This window comes from Ctenopharyngodon idella, chromosome 3, assembly GCF_019924925.1.
Source record: "Ctenopharyngodon idella isolate HZGC_01 chromosome 3, HZGC01, whole genome shotgun sequence".
NCBI classification, from domain to species: domain Eukaryota; kingdom Metazoa; phylum Chordata; class Actinopteri; order Cypriniformes; family Xenocyprididae; genus Ctenopharyngodon; species Ctenopharyngodon idella.
The window spans coordinates 22,828,794-22,840,811 of record NC_067222.1 but is presented as its reverse complement, the minus strand read 5'-3'; the positions used below and the strand labels follow the sequence as shown (position 1 = coordinate 22,840,811).

At 38.2% G+C, this 12,018-nt stretch overlaps 1 protein-coding gene across 3 annotated transcripts in view; it reads left to right on the top strand.

The window, feature by feature from the left end:
• tanc2a (tetratricopeptide repeat, ankyrin repeat and coiled-coil containing 2a) overlaps positions 1-12,018 on the top strand; it is a 146,968-nt gene that overhangs the window by 22,487 nt on the left and 112,463 nt on the right. For all 3 annotated transcript variants that reach the window (XM_051888770.1, XM_051888771.1, XM_051888774.1), the window contains one exon: positions 11,319-11,445. The gene's annotated coding sequence lies outside the window, so the exon portion shown is untranslated. The remainder of the gene's footprint in view (positions 1-11,318; positions 11,446-12,018) is intronic.

The window sequence follows — 12,018 nt, the reverse complement described above, 5'->3', positions numbered from 1 at the left end:
AATCTTGTTTATCTACTTCTGTGGCAGGGCATATTTGGAGTTTCTATGCAAGAGCGCCCTCTGGCTTTCAGATGAAGCAGCATTTACTACTGATCACAGAGCCGTGCTGCACTGACAAGCTGCGCTTAAAAAAAAAAATTGCCTTTGCCAAATCGCATGCAGTTTAATTTTGATTAATTGTGTAGCCCTAGCACAGATGGATGTAAAGCACAAGATCTGGATTAAATGTGGATTAAATGTGGCCTGGCAGGTGTCCTTTTGAGTCCCCCTTAACCTTGAGAGGATGATGGGTGAGTGTGGATGTGGTTTGATTCAACATGCACTGGAAATGGAAATAAGTTATCCATCTATTCATGTTTGCTAATGAAACCAACAAGCCTTTAAAAGAAGGCTGTCGTAGTGATACATAATGATTTCCCAATTTCAATTTTAACTGTTAATGCAGTAGTAGTAATTCAGATGTAAATTTACCTGCTACATTTTTGCTGTTTTTGAGAGCGAAGGGCCTGATCTGTAACATGTCATAGTAGTGAAGTGGCCCCCTCTTACCCTTCTTGCCTGGGATGCCAAAGTCCGTAAACCCACAAGCCTCAAACCATAGTCTGGGTCCTAAAGGACAAAGCAGATTGGGATATGATGCCATGATGTAGCCGGCATGTGTGTGTGATTGTGGGTGCTCATAGTGGCCTACTGGGCAGCAAATGTAATGTTGTTTTTGTTGTGATAAATGTGTTTAGCTCTGGGGACAGTGGCCAGTGAATTTGTCACTGCCGTTTTGTTGTTGGGAATAAGATTACATGTTGACCTTGTGAGGAAATTACAGGTTCTGTAATTGAGTATCGTACATGACAAAATACAGAATGCTTAGTTCACTGATTCAAAGCTGATATCATAATACGTTTTCATATTAATATCTGGCTGACAGGGTCTCTTTTTATGACCTTTGTATCAAAACCGTGATTGACAGTATTTTTGGTGTATTTTGTCATGTATTGGTAGGGTCTGTTTCTTGTTGTGTTCTTGCAGTTTGCTTGAATATTATAGGTCAATTTTGATTCTGTGATTATTAACTTACCCATAAGATTTTTTTTTTCTTCTTTGGAAAACAAAAGATATTTAGAATGTTATTCTTTTGTCTTATTCTTATTATTAAATCTGAGTCTTATAGGTCCTGTTTCCACCTGGTATTAAGATGCGTTTTGGTTGATCGGATCACATGTGGACGACGCTAAATACAGGTGTAAGTGGGGCGTAAAATTTTTTGAGCTTGTCCACTTTCAACTACTTCCAGAGGTAGTCAAAAACACATTAGACCGGATTACTTTCGTTGTGGAAACGCTCATGTGGTCGAATGTGTCTGAACAGCCACTAAAGACCGCCTATTCTCCACCTACCAACCTAATGCGTAAACATTATGGGAAGCATGCTAGCCAGATGGGTTTTATACTTTGTTGGCTGAAGACCAAATTTTGCTTTGTAGACAAAAAATGTACCAAGCACAATGTTCTCTCACCATTCCTAATTTTTCTAATATGCACTCAGCGTTCGGCATGGTCTTGGGGCTGTCAGAGCAGAAACAAAAGCTGATGCTCTCCGTATGTTTTTACGTTGTCTCTGGGCGCGTTCATGTAAATTGTGCGTTCATGTAATCGTTCATGTAAATTGTGCAATCTTATTTTGTCCATTAGATCGAAAGATCTGAAAAAACCCATACATTTACCCACCCATAGACCCTCCTCTTGAAGAAATCAGGACAGACATGGTTGAAAGTGGACAAAAGAGACTGATTAAATACCAGTTGTAAATGGGTATGTATCTCCCTCGTCCACTTGTGATCCGATTGACCAAGGTGGAACCAGGGCCTTAGTGAGGAATCAGACAAAGGTTGTTGTTTTTGTTTTTTGTTTTTTTAAAATTTCATACAGGTCGATGGAACAATATTTATTCAGATTTCATATACGATTTCACAGAACTAGACTATAGTTTTACACAAACTGACATTTTTATCATAAATATAAACATCCTTTGAAGGCCTTTATAACTTTTTTCTTTCTTTAGTGTGTAATGTTGCTGTTTGAGTATGAAAAAGGCCTGCAAAGTTACAAAGCACACAGTCCACTCCAAAGGGAGTTGTTCTCTACATCAGTAAGCACTGTTTCTGAACTCCCTGAAATGCCTTGATTGTAGTCTTGAGTTTTCTTCTGGGAACGTACACATCACAATATTCCTCATTTAAATAATTCCTGCCCAAGGCATACGCAAAACAAGGGGCGAAGCCTGGTTGACCAATCACAACACACTGGTCCAGCCGACTAATCAGATCATGTTGCGCTTTTCAGAAGGAGGATCTAAACAGAGTGTTACTGACAGACTGGGAAGAGAGGTGCTGCAACAATGTAAAATGTTAAAAAACATTCAAGCATGACAAGCTATTCTAATAGACCACAAAATCAAGACTTTGTAAATTAGCATGATATGGCCTCTTGAAGTATGATTTTGTCATAATTGTTTTTTCCCCTTTTTTGTGATTTGGTGTCCATCACCTTGTCTGAACTTCACGGCAGCTGTTTGAGCATGTCAAATGCACCCTCGGCCTCGCACATCCGACAAAGGATAGATAGACTGGTGATGCATTTTTCCATCCTTTCCTCCCCTACTTCCCAACATGCTGTAATCAAGATTTATCAGATCTGAGGCAGATGGTTTTCCAGGATGCCAGCCGCAGCCCCCTTCCCGACCTTCTTGCTGGATCCTGAGCCCTGGGCCCAAGTGTTTGTCTAGACTTGAGTTATCCGCCTCATCTAGGAATCACAGGGGCCCTCACCCCACCCTCCCTCCCTCCCCATTCTCCTCCAACCCTGCATGTCCCAGAGGAATTAGGGTCATCCATCCTCAAGTACCCCTATGTTGCTAAAAGTAGCTCAACACATGGTGGAGCTTTTCGTAGAGCTGCATCCTGTCTTGTGTGTTCCTCAAAATCTAAAAAAATCCATAGCAACATTATTTTTTCTATACTTCAGATAATGGTGGCTCGTTCTCAAGCCAGCACAATGTCAGAGTCCTCAAGGATTTCTAAGTGCTTTCGAAGAAAAAGCTCTCTTTCATACAATGAAAGCCTGGAGTAATGAGACGGGGCCGTATTTTAATTTAAACCACAAGACTTGAAAAGAAGGGCAGGCATGATGCGCTCTCATTATCAGCTGGCTCATGAATTGGCCGGAGCAAGTGGCGGGACACGTGTCCCCCTCTTTGTTTAGTCTGAGCCTGAATTGGCGCCTTGGATGGGACCTATTCATGGCTGGACATAAGGCCGCCTTTGAGAGCGGTGGCTTGCCGGCCCTCATTATCCTCATTGTTGCATTCCATTACACCTCATTTTTTGCCCCACTTCAACAGGGACTTTGGACAAAGCCTTCAGTGTGAAGGGGAGCAGTCAAACCAAAAAACGGCAGAACTTTGAAGGAGAAAGAATTGTTAACACCGCCGTCTATCAGAGGATCTCATTATCTATCTGCCATCACATTAAAAGCATCGCAGAATGTGATATTAGAGTATTATATTAGGCAGCCAAGTAATATAATCCAGACTATGTTCCTTTCTGTTTGATATGCCGTAGATGGAAGAACCTTGCTAGAGAAATCAGCTATTGTGAGTCAGAGTGTGTACATTACAGACTCACAGTGTGTTTGCCTGGCTGTCATGTGCCTGTGTATATGGCTTGTCTTGGTGTATTTGGATTGTGGGTAGGGTCAGACTCATTATGCGCCTGTTGTAGATGCCTTCAGCCATCTATAATGTAATCAGTTTTTCTATTATTTGCCATTTTCATGATTTGAATTCAATATCAATTTCATTTAAAAGTACAAAGCAACATGGTTGTTTTGAATAATGTACCGCCTGAATACACACAAAAAAATGAGCATGAGTATATGTATACACTATATAAAATGTGTATACATTTTATTGTATATTATTGTGTGTGTGTGTGTGTGTGTGTGTGTATATAATATAATAATAAATATATATATATATATATATATATATATATATATATATATATATATATATATATATATATATATATATACCTTATTTATTTATATATATATATATATATATATATATATTATATAATTTGTTCTTATATAACACTAATATAATACAATTAGTGGCACTTTAGTTAATTACAGAGCTATATTATTATTAAAAATGAGCATCCAACAAGACTACATTTAACATTGAACTAAACTAAACTTTCAACTCTCTTTCTCTCTCCCACTGTTTTCTTGCTACTTCGTGCGTCACCGAAATATCTGTTCTTCTCACCGCCCAAATCTAGTTAACTCAGACTATGTGTCGTCTCTTCACATAATGGCAGTTTTGTTCCTAACATCTCTTTGAGTGAATTTACATGTGACAGATTTCTCATTCTTTCTGCCTACGTACTGAGGTCCATTACGTCGCCTGTGTAGGAGTCAAGGGCTGCCCTTAGACAAAGTGAACAATCTCCCTATCCCTTCGTCCACCCACTCCTTGCTGTTTGACTAGAGGGACAGTCAGATACAGGGCGGCAGCATACCAGATGTTGTTTTAGTAATGCTGCTGAAATGAGAGATGTTAGATACCTGCTGTCTGAAGCCTTGATTGTATCCCCTACATGGATAACTACAGCACTGCCTTTGATGGTATCTGATGACAGGCTAACTTAAATGTCACTCAAGCCCTGATGCTGATCACGGCTATAGCATTCAGACTTAAATTAGATTGTTTGAGTGTCTGTAGAAGAAGGTTAGATCAAGCTGGAATGCAATCTGCAAGTCCTCCTATCTTGATCAGGCACTGAAAAAGGGGGAAAGGAATTTGTTTTTGTTTTGTTTGTTTTTTTTGTTGTTTTTTTTGGTGATGTTGAAAAAAGCATTACTGATAAAGCATAACAGGCACTGTGGCATCCTTCGATTAATAGTGCATATGTCTGCTCACTGTGTCTGTCTTGTTACCATGGAGATTATATATAATATAATATAATATAATATAATATAATATAATATACACATACATATGCAGAGTTCAGATGCAAAAGCTGTTAAACGCCATCTCCATAAAAAATGAGATAATGATATTTATCAAATACTTTAGCTTCAAATCCGCTAAATCACAACATCAGCCTATTCAGAAATACTGGTTCGTTTGCCAGAAACCGCTAAACGCCACTTCCCTTTCAGCAAACGCCTCTTAAGTCCACAGAAGAACCAATAGAAAGACGCAAATCGAATAATATGACTTCAAGATGAATGACGTGTGCGTATGAGCTGGCTTTCAATTGTTGAGCTGCAAGGTTTTGTCCATCGTTACAGTGGTAATGACAGGATTTCGCGACTAGCAAGTAAACGCAACAGTGCTCCTTTTTCTGCTGTAAAGCTGATAGAAACAGATGTTTTACTAGGTCTTATTGTCCAAAGAGGTGGACAATGAATTAACTAAAGTGACATTTTAATAACTGACTAATAACCTTTCCATTAAAGTGAAATTACTGAACTTAAACATAGGAGCATATACATATGTATATACATATACATATATGTGTATGTGTGTATATGTATATATGTGTATAAGTGTGTATGTATGTGTATATATATGCTCCGTAACAGAAATATACAGCCTAAACAACAGAGATTTTTATAATCAGATCAGGGCTGTGGCTCACAGAAGATGGTTTTGTTGAGCACCTTTCATGTAGTTATCTCTCTCTATTATCTTGCTGAATGAAATGCAGAAGAGAGGTGTAGCTGCCCAGATCAACAGGGGAATGTGACAGTACCCCAGGTGTTATGTTTTGTCTGTGTAAAATTTGTGGATCATCCACAAACCTGCTGCCTTTATAGGGGCTTGTGGTTTTGCTTTAGCTCTGGCACAGCTATGAAATTAAAGACTAAAATCTGACGGGTTTTTTTAATTTATTTTTTTATATTATATATATTTTTATTTTATTATTTTTGATTCTTGTTTTTAGTTTTTATAATTGTTATTTTTTATTTTTATTTTTTTAAAAACTGCATTTTATTGATTTATCTTATTTAATTATTTTATTTATTTATTTATTTATTTTATTTAATATTATCTTATTTAATCCACATGAGCACTGTGGCTTGGTGTGTCAAAGCATGTGTATTAACTGCTAGACCACACCTCAGAATTTTATGAATATTGGTGTTGTACAATGACCTGCATTAATTGCTCCTTATTCCTTTCTCCAAACATTCACAAAGGACCTGAAAGAGAGCAATCTGCATGATGCTGAGGCTTGGCTACATTTCCCCACCTTACCAATTACATTGTGCTACATGTTGCTCAGAATGCTTCCAGTCTCACTGAAGCAGTTGATGTGTGTCTGTTTGTGTGGGTGTGATGTGGTTCTACGCTTTAAACATGCCATTTGTTTTCATGTTTACAAGTACATGCATATGCTTATATGGAAAATTAATGTGGGTGAAAGCATGTGGGTCGCTCTATCCCTCTCTCAGTTGCAGTTTTAATATGCTTTATTGGAATTACACATACCGTATTGTTCCGAATATAAGAGTTTTTTTTTTTTTTTTTTCTTTGAAATAAATCTGAAAAAATGGGGTCGTCTTATATTCAGGGTCAATAATACACCCAAAACAATAGGGAGTGCCAAATACGTGTAAAACGAGTGTGTCCCCTAGGACTGATGAACGCAGCGGAGTCATCAAACAACTCTTATTAAGTAGCCAAGATATATGGTGTGTCAGAGTGTATTGTTAGAAGATGGCGAGCACAAAAAGACTTAAAAATGCTAAGTCAAAGACAAGCAAGTGTGTCAGTACGTAGCCGAAAAAAGAAATGAGGGGTTGCCCATAACAAGAGCCATCATCCAACTGAAGGCACTGGATATCGCCAAAGAGCTGAACATACCCTCCAGCGAGCTCCTGATTTCACACGTGAGCGTGAAGCTCATCTTCAATAGGAATAAATTGAATACGCTCGCTCCACGCCAGTGGACACGCACCTTAAGAATGATGCAGCATAATGGATTAGCAGGCCTGACATGCACCTCTCCAAAAATGTAACAGCGCATCAATTCTACACAGACCGCAAGCACTGTGATTGGTCTGTTAGAACCCCTCCCTCAGGTCAAACCATCTTTTCATGTTCTGTTGTTGTCTCCTTTTTTGTAGTTTTAAATAAATTATCTGTTCTTTGATATTTAACAACTCAAGCTGCAACAAAAATCACTGTCTATTTGCCGCCATCACTGCTGCTGCTTCTCCGACAACGTATACAACAAGCTGCTTCTTCTTTGGTTTTTGCCGTGATACTGTGGATTACACCACCACACCACAGGACACTGCCTACTAGCGGTCTGCTTGTGTGATTACACGTCGACGCAGAAGTATATATGAAAACCGACGCGTAGCCTACAGCGTAGAGGCTATGCCGTAGGTCTGACGCAGAAGTATAAATCAGCCTTAACACATGGTAAAAACTTTGTTACTCACACTTGTGTGTTGCGAAATTACTGTCGGATCCAATATAGTCTGCACCGCATCATCTTTTGGAAACAAAAGAACAGTGTCTTATTGACGCGATCTGGAACTTCGTTAAAAATGTTAATGTTAGGATCACAAAGAAGGCAATGCAAAGACTGTGTTACAACTCCACTCAAAGACTAAAGACAACTTGGCACGAGTCAGTCTCTCGTTGCACTATACTCACATACTGAGACAAAATTTGAAATGTATCATTTTGGCAGCTCAGTTTTAATAAAAGCTGTTTTTGGACTAACGAGGAAGTTTTGAGAACTCAACTTCCTTGTTAGTCCAAAAACTGCTTTATAACTTACAGAATATTTTTATAGTAAAATGACCTCTTATATGTCAAATAATCAAGGACAGTTTGATTTCTCAATTCATGACCCTTTTAACAGTGGAATTTTTGGTGAAAAACTGCATTACCCATGATTCTGCAAAGAAATCTCCAGCAATCAGAGAATTGAAACAAATTGCAAAAAAAAAAAAAAGAAAAGGAAAAAAAAGAGAGTCTGCTCACTCCCATGTAGGGAGTACCTATATGATTGGTACTTTTGACAACCCTACTCCCATGACACAGTATGACTGATGTAACCAAGTTAGTCTCCCTTTGCTCTCAAATGACTTAAATCAAATGTGCATATTTTGCAATTAACATAAAATAAACTTAAAAAAAAAAAAAAAATCCCTATTGGAAAAATACAGAACCAAGGCAGCTGAAAAAGTGGGCAGGCACCATCACGCTCTATAAGAAAATTGTTTTAAAATGAGTGTTCTAAAATTATATGAAATGTGAAAGAGACAATCATATATTATTTACAGAACAATTTAAAACTATAGATAAAAACATTACAAATTTAAAGAATATGAGGTAATAAAAGGTGAAGTGTGTAATTTCTGAACCACTAATGTAACCAAACAGAAAAGAGCTGAGTTCAGTCATGATGTTAATTTATAGGCCAACCCAGAAGGCTAATTCACCATACATTCCCTATGGGTTTTTAGAATGGTGGTTCTGAGTAAATTAAGGGCTTATTACTTAGAGATTTTGACATTTTGTTATACAACATAAAGTACACTGTCATTCCTCAAACATGAATTTTGAAGCTTTTTTTTTTTTTTTAAAGGGTTCTCCAAAAACATGATACATTCTTTGTTTTGTCTCACTTTCTAAATGTTCAGACAGCATCTGGCTATACTAAACAATACATTGTTTACCCACTCAACCCACTTTAAAATTTACATATCTTGAATCACTTATATCACAAACTCTAGATTCCTTTATTTTGAAGAACAAAATGTTCTTTATCTCCTCAGCAAAGGTGCTGATGACATTGGCAGATGTCACCCACACACATGGTCTGCAGGTAATGTAAGGCGCGTCTCATCTGTTGGGCCTCATGTTTTGGCTATGGTTTGTAGTATCCGTGTCCCTTCTCCATGCTGTAAGGGGTTCAGGTATCACCCACACAATACACACAACAGAACCGTATATCAGCATGGAAAGACGAGAAGTTTGTTTGCCCACTGTTCTCCGAAACGTCCGACAGCCATCTATCTGGAAGATGCATTTGTAAAAAATAAATAAATAAATAAAAACAAAATATATGGCTGCTCGGTTATGGCAAAAATCATAATCCCAATTATTTTGGTCAATAGTGGAATATTATTTAAAGGGTTAGTTTACCCAAAAATGAAAATTCTGTCATTTATTATTTACCCTCATGTCGTTCCACACCTGTAAGACCTTCGTTCAATTTTCGGAACACAAATTAAGATATTTTTGAGGTATATGTCTCGTCCATAGATAGCAATTTAACCACCACTTTCAAGGCCCAGAAAGGTACTAAAGACATCGTTAAAACAGTTGACGTGACTGCAGTGGTCCAACCTTAATTTTATGAAGCTACGAGAATACTTTTTGTGCGCAAAAATAACGACTTTATTCAGCAATATCTTTTCTTCGGTGTCATTCTTATAGCTGTTTACGTTCAACGCTTCCAGGTTCTACGTCAGAATGCGGGTTCAGTATTGGCTGACGCCTGTTCACGTGAGCAGCATGACGCATTCGTGTAATGCTGACGCAGGAGCCGGCCATTAATGAGTCTGCGTTCTGATGTAGAACCTGGAAGAGCTTGATGTAAACGGCATATGAGAATGGCACAGTAATCATTTTACTTCGATTATCTTGTTTTCATAATCGTTGGAAGCCAAAATCTAAATCAATTTCAATTAATCACACAGCTCTAACAAAATATTTGAAATTGAGAAAAGCTGAAAAAGTTAGCCCCATCCTAGCCTCATTCCATTGGTTCAGTCAGTGTTGCTGTTGTCGAGCTGGTTGTGAAGCTCAAACAAACAGCAATGTTTTGTCACCTCAGAGACAGAGTATTTACACTTTACGGGGGGAATAAAATCACAAAGGCTTATTTATATTATATTTATTTATGCATAATAAGCATTCAAACATCAAAAAGTCTTATTCGTAACATTTAATATCTAGATTTATACTTATTCTGAAGAATATGTAAGTGGTGTTTGCTAGTGCATAGTTGCTAACACAATGCTAGGGTGTTGTGGGTGGTTGTCAGGGCGTTGCTATATGATTGTCAATGTGTTCTGAGGGGTTTCTGGGTGCTTGGTAAGGTTTTTTGGGTTCTTGCTAGGTTATTACTTACTGGCCCAAGTGAAAAGGAGGATTTAGACCTTAAGTATGAATAATACTCAACCCATAATACGTCCCTGTGGTGACATTTCTGAACAATTATATTACGTTGTTTCTTGTATGTTGTATTCTTTCATAGTGAAATGTCCAATGTCAGTTCAGTTTTATCCAAACTAGATGAATGTTATCCTGCAGTATTTTATTATGTGGTTGTTGTACGTGTCACGGCAGTTTGGAAATTAAATGGTGAGAGGTGCTAAAAGGTGTATATAGTATTAACAAAAGCGAACGTTTAAAAAAAAAAAAACCATGCCATTTTAGTTTTTTTTTCTACAAGACTTTGAGCTCTTTCTTTCTACAAGACTTTGTGACTTGTTTCACGGGACTCAAACCCAAGCGCTCCGCCGCATTGCAAATGCAATGCTGTACCAGGTGAACTAGCAAGTTTGTCAGAAAAGCCAAACATATGGAGCTGGTTATGTGATGCAAACCTCAAAATGTATTACTTTACAAATCACGCACTATGGTGAAGTGTTAATAACTAGTGTTAATTTAAACTAGAAACTGTAGTGAATTGTAGGTTGTTTGGAGTTTTGCAAAATTGTAGGTTGAAGCACGTTTGTTCACTGACTCTATGTCCGTAATCATGATAGTGTTTCTTGACTTAGCAAACACCAATAACTATGCCAACTGATAATTGATGCTCTGTTTGTTTTGTGGTGTTTTTTATGTCAAGAAGTTGGCAGCTGTTCTACTCTCATATTCCACCTCTCTCTTTTCCCCCCCCTCACTCTTTATCATCTTGTCTCTAGAGAGCAAGTGGGCTCCCATGTGTGCAGACATGTGTAAATGCACGTTATGTGTTAATTAAATTGCATGTGTAGTGTTCCATGTTTTCAGCGCTATAAAGGTTACACATAGACACCCCCCTCCCTTGGAGCCTCCAGCAACATGCCGCTGAAGGTGCCGGTGGGATTTGTGGGGCTATACATAGGCTCTCAGGCAAGATGTTAGTTTGTTTGGCTCATGGTAGGGTCTGGAAAATGATGGCCACTGTTTTTGTTATCATGCTTCTGATGTGCTTTTGTTTTCTGCCTCTTATACAGTACAGAGCCGCTGAGGTTTAAATCTTAAAGAGATGGGCCTTGGGCTCCTGCCCAAAGGAGAACGATTCCAACTCGACCCCTATAGCTGTGACCGGTTTGCTGTGAGGCCCTGTACCTCCTTCTAATGGTGAGTTGACTTCCACTGTCTTTATGGGAAAAACAGGTTGTACAGCGAGGAATCCCAGGGATCCCAGTGATTTTTTTTGTTTAGCGGCAGTCTTGTAGATTGGTTGCCAAGGTATTAGTGCATAAAGCAATTGCTTCAATTTCTGGTAAGATGTCAAGCCTTATTATCTTCCGTCACATCCTAACCAGTTGTGAAGTTTCCAGTGACAAATAATTTGTCTGTCCACACTGGAAGCAAAAAAGGACTTCATGTTTAATACACAGTTGATTGCAATTAGATTTCATTGTGGGTAAGGCTATCCAGTGTGACTCCAAACGACTGGCAAAATATCCTACCACTTGTCACAGCTGCTGGTTAGGCCTAAACTTAAAGCGATAACTTTTATTGCTTTATGCTTTATTGAGCTAAACCTGGTTAGGATGGTTATGCACTAAAATATCTTTATGTGCAAGTCAAACCGAGTAGCCTTAGAAAAACTTACATATCAAAGCTTGGCTATGCACTAGGGATTTGATGAGATCTCATGCCACGAGATCTCGAGAAATTAAAATATGATGGGATTTCTGTCTCGCA